Genomic DNA, 14,252 nt, shown 5'->3' with positions numbered 1-14,252 from the left:
AGTATGTACATTTTGGAACCTTTTTATGTACAGAGTATTTTCAGCACCTAATTTTATTTGTCATTATAAATTTTCAATAATCAATGTTGGTTTCTTTTTTAAAAGACTTTTTCAAACTTAAACCTTAAAATACATTTTTCAACCAAATAGTATGTTTTAATCAAATAATAGAGAAAGATTTATTATTAAAACAATCCTAGGCTCTATTCTTCCATGGAGGGAACCATTCTTAAATATTTTAACTTCTTATATTTGTCACTTTCATGGTTCGAAATAATATGCTTACACTGTTAAATCTTGACCAATCAATTTTGTACATTATCTTTTATCAATTTTGCACATTGGCTTCCTGATATAGGTTAGGGTTAATATTACTTATATCCTATAAAATTAATACCATGAAAATACAATGACATATCTATTTTCAGTACCTCTGTAAATAATACACTTATACCCTAGTATCTTGTTCCGTCAAATATAAACCGTCTCTCAATTTGCACTTTGTTAGAAAATTTATTACCACTTGTATTTTCACTTCAATTATCCTGCCTCTTCCCATTACCTTACATTTTCTGTCTACACCTATACTTTATCATGGCAACTGAAAGCATTTATATAATTTTTAGTAACAGAATTTAAGTTGTCCAAACGTTGCCTACAGATTATTTGAAAAGTTTAAAGTAAGAGAACTCGTGTTTATGTTAGTATGAGAATATAAAGAACATGAACAAAGTTGTATACTATGATTGGATTTCTTATTTTGTTACAACCTTTTTGTTTGTGCTGGGGTTTCTTCTTAAATAGTATTTATTGAGGTACAAATCATACACCATAAAACTCACCATTTTAAAGTGTACAATTCAGGATTTTAGTATGTTCACAGAGTTTTTGCTGCCATCACCACAATCTAAGATTAGGAAACTTTTATAACTTCAAAAAGAAGCCTTGTATTCATCAACACTTGCTCCCAACACTTGACTCCAAGTTCTAAGTAATGAAAAATCTACTTCCTATCTCTTTGGAACTGTCTGTCTTGGGCATTTCATGTTGGTCAAAGGGTATAAACTTGCAGTTAAAAAATGAATAAACTCTGGAGATCTAATGCAGAGCACTATGATTATAGTTAATAATACTATATTATATATTTCAAAGTTGCTAAGAGATTAGATCATAGATGTCCTCACTACAAAATGAAAGGATAATTATGTGACATGATGGAATTGTTAGATAACACTATGGTGATAAGCATACTGAAATATATAAATGTATCAAATCAACAAGCTGTACACCTTATACTTATAACATGTTAATGTCAATTATATCTCAAAAAAAGTAATCATAGCTTGTGACCTTTTTGACTGGCTTCTTTCACTTAGCATAGTATTTTCAAAGTCAATCAACATTTTATCAAGCTTCAGTACTCCATTCCTGTCTATGGCCAAAGAATAATATTACTCTGTATGGATGTATCACATTTTAGTTATCCATTCATCAATTGATGGGTATATAAATTATTTCTATATTTTGGCTATTGTGAATAACATTGCAACAAATATTTGTGTACATATTTCTGTGTGGGCATTTGTATTCACTAATCTTGGATATATAACTAGTAGCCAAACTGCTGAGTCATATGGTAACTCTATGCTTAATTTTACTGCTAGTCATATCCAAGAAAAATTGAAGCAAATATCTATACAAAAATGTATACACAAATGTTTGTTGCAATGCTATTCGTAAGAGTCAAAATAGAGAAACTTATATATGCAAAAATAAACTCAATATGGATTAAGGACCTAAATGTAAGACTAGAAATCCTAGAACTCCTAGAATAAAATATAGGCAGAACACTCTTTGAAATAAAATATGGCCCTATTTTTTTTGGATCTGCCTCCTAAGCCAAAGAAAGCAAAAGCAAAAATAAAGAAATGAAACATAATTGAGCTTAGAAACTTTTGCACAGTGAAAGTAAACCACCGACAAAACAAAAAGACAAACCACTGAATGGGAAATATTTTGCAAATGACATAATCAATAAACAGTTAATATCCAAAATATATAAACAGCTAACACAACTCAATATCAAACAATCAAATTTGAAAATTTGAAGACCTGAATAGACATTCTTCCAGTGAAGATAAACAAATTGTCAACAGAAACACAAAAAGATATTCAATATGACTAATCATCAGAGAAATACAAATTAAAACCCCAATGAGGTATCGTCTCACACCTGTCAGAATGGCTAGCATTAGAAAGATCACAAATAACAAATGTTGGCAAAGTTGTAGAGAAAAGGGAACCCTAGAACATTGTTGTCGGGTATGTTACTGGTGCAGCCACTATGGAAAACAGTATGGACGTTTCTCAAAAAATTGAAAATAGAACTACCATATGATCCAGCAATTCTGTTCTTGGATATATATCTAAAGAAAATGAAAAAACTAAAGCAAAAAGATACATGTTCCCCAATGCTCACAGCATTATATATATATATATATATATATATATATATGTGTGTGTGTGTGTGTGTGTATGGGGGTGTGTGTGTGTGTGTGTGTGTGTGTATGTGCAATGGAATACTATTCAGCCATAAAAAGAATGAAATTTTGTCATTTGCAACAACATGAATGGGCCTGGAGGGTATTACACTCAGTCAAAAGTCAAAGACAAAAAAAAATTTTATGTTACCACTTATATGTGGAATCTAAAAAATAAGACAAAGTAATGAATATAAGAAACAGAAACAAACTCACAGATAAAGAGAACAAGCTAGTGGTTACCAGTCATGAGAGGAAGAGCGGGAAGGACAAGACAGAGGTAAAAGATTATTGTTATTGTTGTTGTTGAATAGCTAAGTCATGTCCTAGTCTTGGCAACCCAATGGATTGTAGCCCACCAGGCTCCTCTGCCCATGGGATTCCCCAGGCAAGAATATTGGAGTGAATTGCCATTCCTTTTTCCAAGAGGATTAAGGGGCACCCGCTATTATGTATAAAATAAGCTATAAGGATATATTGTATAGCACAGGGAATACAGCCAGTATTTTATAATAACTTGAAATGTGATAAATTTTTAAAAAATGTTGAATCATTATGTTGCAGACCTGAAACCAATCATGTAAATCAACTATACTTAACAGAAAAACACACACACACACACACATTTTTTTTAAGAATTGCCAGATTGTTTTCCAAAGAGCATACCCTATTCACATTTTCATCAGCAGTATAAGAGAGATCCAATTTCTCCACATTCTCTTCAACGTGAATTATTGTCTATTTTTTATAGTCACCCAAACTCTTGTTAGTCGTAGTTTAGTCGCTAAGTCGTGTCCGACTCTTGTGACCCCATGGACAGAGGAGCCTGGCAGGCTACAGTCCATGGGATTCTCTAGGCAAGAATACTGGAGTGACTGCCATTTCCTTCTCCAGGGGATCTTCCCGACTGAGGAATCAAAATCAACACCTGCATTACAGGCAGATTCTTTACCAACTGAGCTATGCTGCTGCTGCTAAGTCACTTCAGTCGTGTCCGACTCTGTGCGACCCCATAGACGGCAGCCCACTAGGCTCCCCCGTCCCTGGGATTCTCCAGGAAAGAACACTGGAGTGGGTTGCCATTTCCTTCTCCAATGCATGAGAGTGAAAAGTGAAAGTGAAGTCGCTCAGTCCTATCTGACTCTTAGCGATCCCATGGACTGCAGCCTACCAGGCTCCTCCGTCCATGGGATTTTCCAGGCAAGAGTACTGGAGTGGGGTGCCATTGCCTTCTCCAACTGAGCTATGAGGGAAGCCCAAAAAACTCTTGTTATTACCTATTATTTTATAGTCACCTTAGTAAATGTGAAGTTAAAGCTCATGAAGGTGCTGACGTCCATTTCCTGGTTGATCAGTCAAGTTAAGCATCATTTCAAATACTTATTTCCCATTTCTGTATCTTTTTTAGAGAACTGTCAAAGTGCATCATTTTCGCATACATAAATAGGTTATTTGTCATCATTTGGTAGAGTTGTAAGAGTTTTTGAGGTAGTCTGTGTACAGGTCTGTTACCAGATTTATGATATGCAACTAATTTCTCCCTTTGCGAAGGCTTTCTTCACACTTTTTGATCAAATCATTTGCAACAGAAAAGTTTTTAATTGTGATGCAGTACAATCTGCAAGATTTGTGGCAAGAATGCACAGAACTATACAAAAAAGTTCTTAATGATCCAGATAACCACGATGGTGTGATTACTTACCTAGAGCCAGACATCCTGGTTTGTGAAGTCAAGTGGGCCTTAGGAAGCATGACTATGAACAAAGCTAGTGGAGGTGATGGAATTCCAGGTAAGCTATTTTAAATCCTAAAAGATGATGCTGTTAACATGCTATACTCAATATGCCAGCAAATTTGGAAAACTCAGCAGTACCCACAAGACTGGAAAAGGTCAGTTTTCATTCCAAACACAAAGAAGGGCAATGCCAAAGAATGTTCAAACTACCACACAATTGCACTCCTTTCACATGCTAGCAAGGTAATGCTCAAAATCCTTCAAGTTAGGCTGCAACAATATATGAACTGAGAACTTCCAGATGTATGAGCTGGATTTAGAAAAGGCAGAGGAACCAGAGATCAAATTGCCAACATCCGTTGGATCATACAAAAAGCAAGAGAATCGAGAAACATCTACTTCTGCTTTATTAACTATGCCAAGTCTTTGACAGTGTGGATCACAACAAACTCTGTAAAATTCTTAAAGATGGGAATACTAAACCACCTTACCTGCTTCCTGTGAAACCTGTATGCAGGTCAAGAAGCAATAGTTAGAACCAAACATGGAACAAAAAACTGGTCTAAAATTGGTAAAGGACTATGTCAAGGCTGTATATTGTCACCCTGCTTATTTAACTTATATGCAGAGTATATCAAATGAAATGCTGGGCTGGATGAAGCTCAAGATGGAATTAAGATTGCCAGGAGAAATATCAATAACCTCAGATATGCATATGACACCACCCTTATGGCAGAAAGTGAAGAGGAACTAAAGAGCCTCTTGATGAAGGTGAAAGAGGAGAGTGAAAAAGCTGGCTCAAAACTCAACATTCCAAAAACTAAGATCATGGCATCCAGTCCCATCAGCTCATGGCAAATAGATGAGGAGAAAATGGAAACAGTGACAAACTTTATTTTCTTGGGCTCCAAAATCACTGTAGATGATGACTGTGGCCATGAAATTAAAAGACACTTGCTCCTTGGAAGAAAAGCTATGACAAACCTAGACAGCATATCTAAAAGCAGAGACATTACTTTGCTGACAAATGTCTGTCTAGTCAAAGCTATGGTTTTTCCAGTAGTCATGTACAGATGTGAAAGATGGACCATAAAGTAGGCTGAGTGCCAAAGAATTGATGCTTTCGAACTCTGGTGCTGTAGAAGACTGTTGAGAGTCCCTTGTACAGCAAGGAGATCAAGCCATTCAATCCTAAAGGAAATCAACATTGAATATTCATTGGAATAACTGATGCTGAAGCTGAAGCTCCAACATTTTGGCCACCTGATGTGAAAAGCAGACTCATTGGAAAAGACCCTAATGCCCGGAAAGACTGAGGGCAGGAAGAGAAGGGGGCGATATAGGATGAGATGGTTGGGTGACATCATTGACTCAATTGATATGAGTTTGAGCAAACTCTGGGAGATGGGGAAGGACAGGGAAGCATGGCATGCTGCAGTCCATGGGATGGCAAAGAGTTGGACATGATTGAATGACTGAACAACAACAACCTCTAACAATTATGTCTATTGTTCTATTCTGTGATGTATCTAGATGTGGCTATATCTTTGTTTATTCTACTTGGAGTTTTCTATACTTCTTGGAAGTGTATATAAGTATTTTTCATTTCAAACTTGGCAAGTTTCGGTCATCATTTCTTCAAGTATTCTTCTGGTTCTTTCTCTAAATTCTCTCCTTTCCTTGTATTCCCACTATGCATTCGTTGTTCAGTCACTCAGTCGTGTCCGACTCTTTGCGACTCCATAGACTGGAGCATGCCAGGCTTCCCTGTCCCTCACCATCCCCCGGAGTTTGCTCAAACTCATGTCCTTTGAATTGGTGATTTCATCCAACCATCTTATCCTATGTTGCCCTTCTCCTCTTGCCCTGAATCTTTCCCAGCATCTGGGTCTTTTCTAATCAGTCATCTCTTCATATCAGGTGGCCCAAGTATTGTAGCTTCAGCTTCAGCATCAGTCCTTTCTCTATGCATATGTCCCACATTTCTTTGAGACCATTTCTTTCGTTGTTTTCTCACACAATATTACAGACTCTCTTTCTTATGATTTAATGGATTTTCTTGACTGTTTCACCATTTGTTGTATGCCTTCAGGACAATTTACAGAGATGTTAAATGATGTTTATAGATATATAAGACACACAGGTTCAGTCCCTCCATCAGAAAGATCCACAGCAGTAGGAAATGGCAATCCGCTTCAGTATTCTTGCCTGGAAAATCCCATGGAAGAGGAGCTTAGTGAACTGCAGTCCATGTGGTCACAGAGTCAGGCACAACTGAGCTTGCACACACAGCACAGCACATTTATACACCCATAATTTGCATGCATTATATATGTATGTATTTTCTTCACTTAAATGCTTGTTTCTTGAAAGGGAGAGATTCTACTATACTCCTACACTAGTGACCCCTGCCTGAGATTTTTAATTGCCTTTTTAAATTTAGATTTTAAATTAATGGTCCCTCAAAGGTGGTCCCTCAAAGATGTCCTTGTCTTAATAATCTGTGAATGTGATAGTTTCCAGAGAAAAGGGGATTTGAGTTTGCAAACAGAATTAAGTTTACTAATCTGAAGACTTTGAAATAGGGGTATTATCCTGGATTATCTGTTGAACTCATTGTAATCAAAAGGGTCCTTAAAAGTGAAATTATAAAGCAGAGGAGGAGTCAGTGTCAGATTGTTACAATGTGAAGACTTAACCAGTTATTCCTAGCTTTGAAAATGGAGGAATGGACTATGATCCAAGGAAGGTGGGCAGCCCCTACCAGCTGGAAAAAGAAAACAAAATTGATTCTTCCTTAAAGCTTCTAAAAAGGAATATGGCCTTGTATTGATTGACACAATGATTTCAGCCCAGTGGTAACCACATCAGACTTCTGAACTACAGAACTGAAATATACTAGATTTGTGTCACTTTAAGCAATTGTATTTGTGTTAATTTGACAAAGCAGCAGTAGAAAACAATGAACTTAACAACATGTCATTTATCCCTCTTTGCCTTCCACATATCTCTATCCAGTTGCTCCAAGCTTTACTAGTTGCACTCTAGGTCTGCCACACATCCACACATACATCACCTGGAAAAGTAGAGGTAAGATTATAATCAATTTTAGTAAATCTTATGTTTTATTAGATATATATTTGCTGTTACTGTTAAGTCAGTAAGTCGAGCCTGACTCTTTGCAACCCCATAGTCTGCAGCACACCAGGCTTCTCCACCCTTCACTATCTCCTGGAGTTTCCTCAGACTCATATCCTTTAAATTGGTGATGCCATCCAACCATCTTATCCTCTGTTGACCCTTGCTTTCCTGCCCTCAATCTTACCCAGCTTCAGGGTCTTAGTTATGCATAAGTCACCTTAAGTTTTTAAATTGTTGAAAGAACCAATAGGATTTACACTGTTTATATTCATCAAAGAATTCATAACAAGAAAAGGATATGATAGAGCATCAGAAAAAGAAGGATGTGAATTGACAAATTGTCAGGAATGTCTCAAATGTCATCAAATGTCTCAGGTGCTAGCTTCTTTCTTTCCATCTCTTAGATCATGCAGTGATGCACCTTGGCTTCAGATCTCAAATGATTACCAGTGTGGATGCAGTGTTTGGGCAACAGGAAGCTCAAAGTCTATTCATTGTGGAGGTATTTATAATAAACTGATCACATAAGCATACACTGCCTTAATCATTGAAATTTCACAAGCCTCACAAAAACCCATTGCAAATCATGAATTCAATTATTGTTATACAGTGCTGACAAAATGTTAAACTCTGCCCATGAAAGAACTCATGGGCCCATGGTTCAGTTCAATTCAGTTGCTCAGTCTTGTCCGACTCTTTGCGACCCCATGAACCGCAGCACACCAGGCCTCCCTGTCCATCACCAACTCCCGGAGTCCACCCAAACCCATGTCCATTGAGTCCGTGATGCCATCCAACCACCTCATCCTCTGTCATCCCATTCTCCTCCTGTCCTCAATCTTTCCCAGCATTAGGGTCTTTTCAAATGAGTTAGCTCTTCGCATCAGGTGGCCAAAGTATTGGAGCTTCAGCTCAACATCAGTCCTACCAATGAACACCCAGGACTGATCTCATTTAGGATGGACTGGTTGGATCTCCTTGCAGTCCAAGGGACTCTCAAGAGTCTTATCCAACACCACAGTTCAAAAGCATCAGTTCTTCGGTACTCAGCTTTCTTTATAGTCCAACTCTCACATCCATACATGACCACTGGAAAAACCATAGCCTTGACTAGAGGGACCTTTGTTGACAGAGTAATGTCTCTGCGTTTTAATATGCCGTCTAGGTCGGTCATAACTTTCCTTCCAAGGGGCCCGTGGTTATAGAGCATCATTTGTCTTTATTTAATACATATCATAGTATTGGCCATTGGTCAATACCATGAAATAAGCAAAAAATCAATTTAGACTAGATGAGATTAATCCATGTGATATGTGCTTCTGTGTTTTCTCTTTTGTTTAATATACTGTTGTTTGGAAAATTTTTTTAATCTTTGCAGCTCCAAATTTTCTGACCTGTGCTCAGGTATAGATCTTTTATTTGTTTAAATTTGTTTTGCAGTTACTCATTTCTTTCATTTATTATGTTGGGTACACAATGAGCCCTTAATTCATGTTCTTTAGCTTCAGAAAATTTTGTTATGACTTTTATAGTTTCCTCTTTTCTACATTATATATTCTCTGTTTTTGGACTCCCATTAGATATTGGGTGATGCAAACTGATACTCTGATCCTCTTAATATTTTCACTTATTTTCTTCTTGAGCTTGTTTCAGTAGTGTGTGTCCTTCTAGAAATTTGTCTTTCATCTACTTAACTGGGTTATTGACATACAACTGTTCCTAGCATTCTCTTATAATTCTTTTTATTTTCATAAAGTCAGCATTCCATTGTAGCTGAAGAATATATTTTATACTATTTAAATCATTTAAAATTTGACTTATGTCTTAATATATCTTTTATCCTAGAGAATATTCTATCTTCACTTGAAAAGAATATTTATTCTGCTGTTATTGGATCAAGTGTTTTACAGATGTATTTTAGGTCTAGCTGGTTTACAGTGTTGCTCAAGTCTCCTATTATCTTGTGCCTAGCTGTTTTATCCATTGATCAAAGTGGGTGATTTATAGGCCCTACTATTATTATTGAATTGTCTATTTATCCCTTAAATTATTTCAGTTTCAACTTCTTCTATTGTGGATTCATGTGATTAGGTAAAGTGCCATTTATAATTGTTATGTCTGTTAGAATTGCCCCTCTTATCACTACAGAATTGCCTTTTTTGTCTTTAGAAACATTTTTGCCTTCAAGTCTATTTTATCTCCATTAGTATGCCCAGTCTACTGTCTTCTGGCTATTTCTTGCATGATATACTTCTCTACATCCTTTTAGATTAAAACAATTTGTGCCTTTAAATCTAAAATGTATCTCCTATAGACAACAAATGTTTGGATCATTGTTTTATCTAGTGACACAAAAATTCTAAAAAAAAATTCTAGCAATTGAATCCTGATATATGCAAAAATAAGTCAGGCACGACTGAGTGACTGAACTGAACTGACTGACTGATGACACATCATAACCAAGTGAGGTCCGTCCTAGGACTACAAGATAGGTTTAATATTTAAAATTCAACAATTATTCAGTAAAACAATCAACAATTACAATCTCTTACATTAACAAGAAAAAGAAAAACAACACTATAACAAACGCAACTGAAGCAGAACAAATACTTGATAAAATTCAGCATTTATTCATAATAAAAATTATTCAGATAGAGATTGAAGAAAACTTTCTTAAACCTAAAAATTGTATAAAATTAGCTGAAGAAAACATTAAATTTAGTAATGAGTAATTGAACTCAATTTCCCTAAGAAGAAGAATATTGCATGCATGCTAACTCTTACCACTTCTATTAAACATTGTACTGAAGATCCTAGTTTGTATTACTAGGCAAGAAGAAAAACTAAAAGTCACCAGAATTGGAAGGGGAGAAATAAAACTTTCCTTAATTGTATGATTAATTTTACATGGTTGTGTCTGTAGACAATCCAAAATAATTTACAATTACTATTAATAAGTCAATTGAGCCATGTAGCTTGTTATGAGGTCAGCACTTTAAAAACTGTATTTATATAACAACTACAAATAGAAAATGAAGTTTAATATAAATAATTTTTAATAATAGAAGAAGTACCAAATCCCTAAGGTAAATAAAATACATGCAAGGCCTTTAAAATAAAAATATTTTTGAGAGAAATTAAAGACCCAAATAAGTAGAGAAATTTATCATGTTCACAAATAGAAAGACATAATATTATAATCACTTTCCTGCAAATTGATCAGTTCAATGACTCAAGGTAATAATCCTAGAGTTTTTAGTTTTTTGTAAAAGCTGACAATCTGATTATAAATTTTCATGGAAATGCATCGGGACAATAATAGCCAACACAATCCTGAAAAAGAACAAAGCTGGAAGACTTACTTAGACATACAAATTATTATAAGGCTATAATAATTAAGACAATACGCTATTAGTAATTTAGACGTGTGTGACAACATACCAAGTCCAGAAACAGAGCCATGTACACATGGATTGCTGTTGCTGTTTAGTCGCTAAGTCATGTCTGACTGTGACTTTCGTAATCCCATGGACTTTAGCCTGCCAGGCTCCTCTGCCCATGGGAGTTCCCAGGCAGGAAAACTGGATTGGGTTGACATTTCTTTTTCCAGGGGATCTTTCCGACCCAGGGATCAAATTCACATCTCCTGGTTGGCAGCTGAATTCTTTACCACTGAGCCACCTGGGAAAGTGCAGACATGTACAATCACTGAAAAGCCAATTGGATTCAGTCACACTCTATGACACAATTCCATTCTTATGCATATACTCAACATAAATGCAAATGCATGTTATACAAAAGTTATGCAAGGATGTTCACAGCACTACTCTTCAACCTAACCTAGAGTTGAAAAAGACTCAAATGTCCAAAAGAGTAAAATTGGGAAACAAATTGTGAAATATTCACGCAATGGAATATTACACAACAATAAAAATATACAAACCTTTTGTAACAACATGGATGGATCTCATAAACAATGTTGAGTGAAAGAAGCCATACACACGAGTCTATAACATATTGTTTCATTTCAGTAAAGTTCAAAATTATGTAAAATTCATATGTTTATATCAGTCATTATAATGATTACTGAGGTGAAGGTGGCAACAACTAGAAGTGAACATGAAAGGGGTTTCTGATATGTTGTCAACATTCTGGGGTTTTTAAAATCTGGATTATGACTATAAGGTGTAATCACTTTACAAATGTACCAGTACATCCTCATTAATTATGCAATTTTATGTGCTTATTTTAGGCTTTTCTTTAATGAAGCCACAGAAGACTAAGAGGAGGAAATGTCTCACTATTTGGAGCCACTCACATAGTAAATATTTTAAAACATCCAGAATCGGTCCATTTGTCTCCATCCCAATGATAATGACCTATTACTAGCATTCTCTCTCTTCTGGATTAGTGGTAAACTTCTGCTTCTACCTTTGTCCTCTTCCCATGTGTTCTGTTAAATTCAATTCAGTTCATATTACTTCTCGAAGTCTTAAAAATAAAAGACAGTCTTAAAATGGCTTACAGGGCTCTGTGTAATATGGATCCCTTTATCTTTCTGAGCTTGTCTTATACTACTCTTGTCCAAATGACTTCCATTCTTGCCAAAATGGCATTCTTGTTTCTCCTCCAGGCATAGATATGCTTCAGGGCTATTGCATTTACTGTTCACTTAGATTGAGTTCACTTAGATTGAGAATTCAGAGAGTTCTGTCAGATATCCATATAGCTCATTCATTTGCTCCCTTCTGATCTTTGTAGCCTGGGCTTCCCTGGTGGCTCAGATGGTAAAGTGTCTCCCTACAATGAGGGAGACCCAGGTTCAATCCCTGGGTCGGGAAGATCTCCTGGAGAAGGAAATGGCAACCCACTCCCGTATTCTGGCCTGGAAAATCCCATGGACGGAGGAGCCTGTTAGGCTACAGTCCATGGGATCGCAAAGAGTTGGACACGACTGAGCGACTTCACTTTCACTTTCAATGAGATCTTCTCTGATTCTCTTACTAAAAGTTGCAACAATTTCCTTACTTCTCCACAGCCGCCCTTAATATCATTTCATGTATAACCATTTAAAGCCTTTATATGTTTCCTTATACTACAGTGTAAGCTCAAGTAGAAGACAGATTTATGAGGATTTTTTAAAACATTTTATTTATTTACTTTCAGCTGTGCTGGATCTTCGTTGCTGCACAGCTTTCTCTAGTTGTGGTGAGAGGGAGCTACTCTCTAGTTGAGGTATGCAGACTTCTCATTCCAGTGGCTTCTCTTGTTGTGGAGCACAGGCTCTAGGGCAGGTGGGCTTCAGTACCTGGGACATGTGGGCTCAGTAGTTGGCGTGCAGGCTCTAGAGCACAGGCTCAATAGTGGTAGTGCATGGGCTTAGTTGCTTAGTATGTGGGGTCTTCTCAGATCAGGGATAAAACCCATGTCTCCTGCAGTTAACAGTTGGATTCTTAACCACTGAGGCACCAGTGGTATGAGGACTTTGTGTTGTTATTGACCACTGTATATGTATTTAGACATAAAAGTACAAATAAATGCATTTGAATGGATTAATGTATGGGATTACTTAAAATTAATAGAATTTAGTTAACTTAGGTTTAAATTAATGCCCAATACTTTTCAGTGCTTTCCCACATCTACTGTCTCATTCATTTCTCTCAGCAACTCCATCAGACATGTAAGAGTACATATTACTATCCTATTTTATGGGTGAGGAGTTAGATCTGGAACTCATTAGTAGTACAGCCAAGATGGCACTGGTAGTATATGATTAGATTAGAGCCAAGATTTTGACTCTTCCGACTCTTAGTCCTGTGCTTTTCTTACCACTTTAATACAGGTATATATCTAAACTTTTAAAATGTAACATCTCATAACTTTTCAGGTACCAGTTAGAGAAAAAAAATCAGCCTTGCAAAATTAGAAGCATCCTTTACTTTCTCAGTTTCCTTTGTTTAATATCTTGTTTTTGTCATTCAAGAGGAGAGAAATGGTAGGTTACATTATGTCTTGAAATAATTGAATTAGATTTAAGTGCCTATTATTTACATATTTTTCATATTCTTTCTAATACAATTTCTTTTCAAAGACATTACAAGCATTAGTCAAACAACACCCAGTTTTCTCATTTCAGTGGAATCTTGGTCTTTGCATTAAAAAAAGAGAAATAGCAGATGTCAGAGGTTTAATTATACATTTTTAAATTTTTTATACATCTAAGCTATTGAATCCTGTTGTTATAGATGTCTTTCAATGATTCAGTTGAAAACTTAAGATTTTACATGGAAAAATACTAAAATATTTTAAGACTGTCATTTAATAACAAATTATGAAAAGCCTAACAGCAGATGGGGAGAAAAATTTTTGTAGTCTGAAACGATTCTATTAACTAGGTGTATAAACATTTCACAGAAAGGAAATGCTGAATGTCTTCTTGAGTGTCAGGGCTTTCAGAACTGCATATGTATACATCTTACTCAAAAATGTCAAGTAATTGTGTACATGTGTGCATGCATATAGATTTTTATAATTGTTTCTTTGAATATTTCCTCTGCTCCTTTCTATATTTATGGAACTTATTTTTTTAATTATTCCATGTCAGAACATTTCATTCATACTTCTCTTCTCCTTATCCTTCTGTACTATCATCTTGAAAGATACCTGACTTGGTTGTCTAGGTTATTAAATACTTATAGCTATGTTAATTTTATTAATTATCATCACTTTACCTGTCATTTTCTAAAACTGTGATTTATTTGGTTGGGGGGAGGAGTGCAGAAGTTTCCCTCCAAGCTTCCTCTTCCTATGCTACCATTACCCTATCACATTAATTT

Source organism: Bos taurus, chromosome X (assembly GCF_002263795.3).
Source record: "Bos taurus isolate L1 Dominette 01449 registration number 42190680 breed Hereford chromosome X, ARS-UCD2.0, whole genome shotgun sequence".
Classification (NCBI taxonomy): domain Eukaryota; kingdom Metazoa; phylum Chordata; class Mammalia; order Artiodactyla; family Bovidae; genus Bos; species Bos taurus.
The sequence above is the reverse complement of the archived record's forward strand: the minus strand, read 5'-3'. Positions refer to the sequence as shown.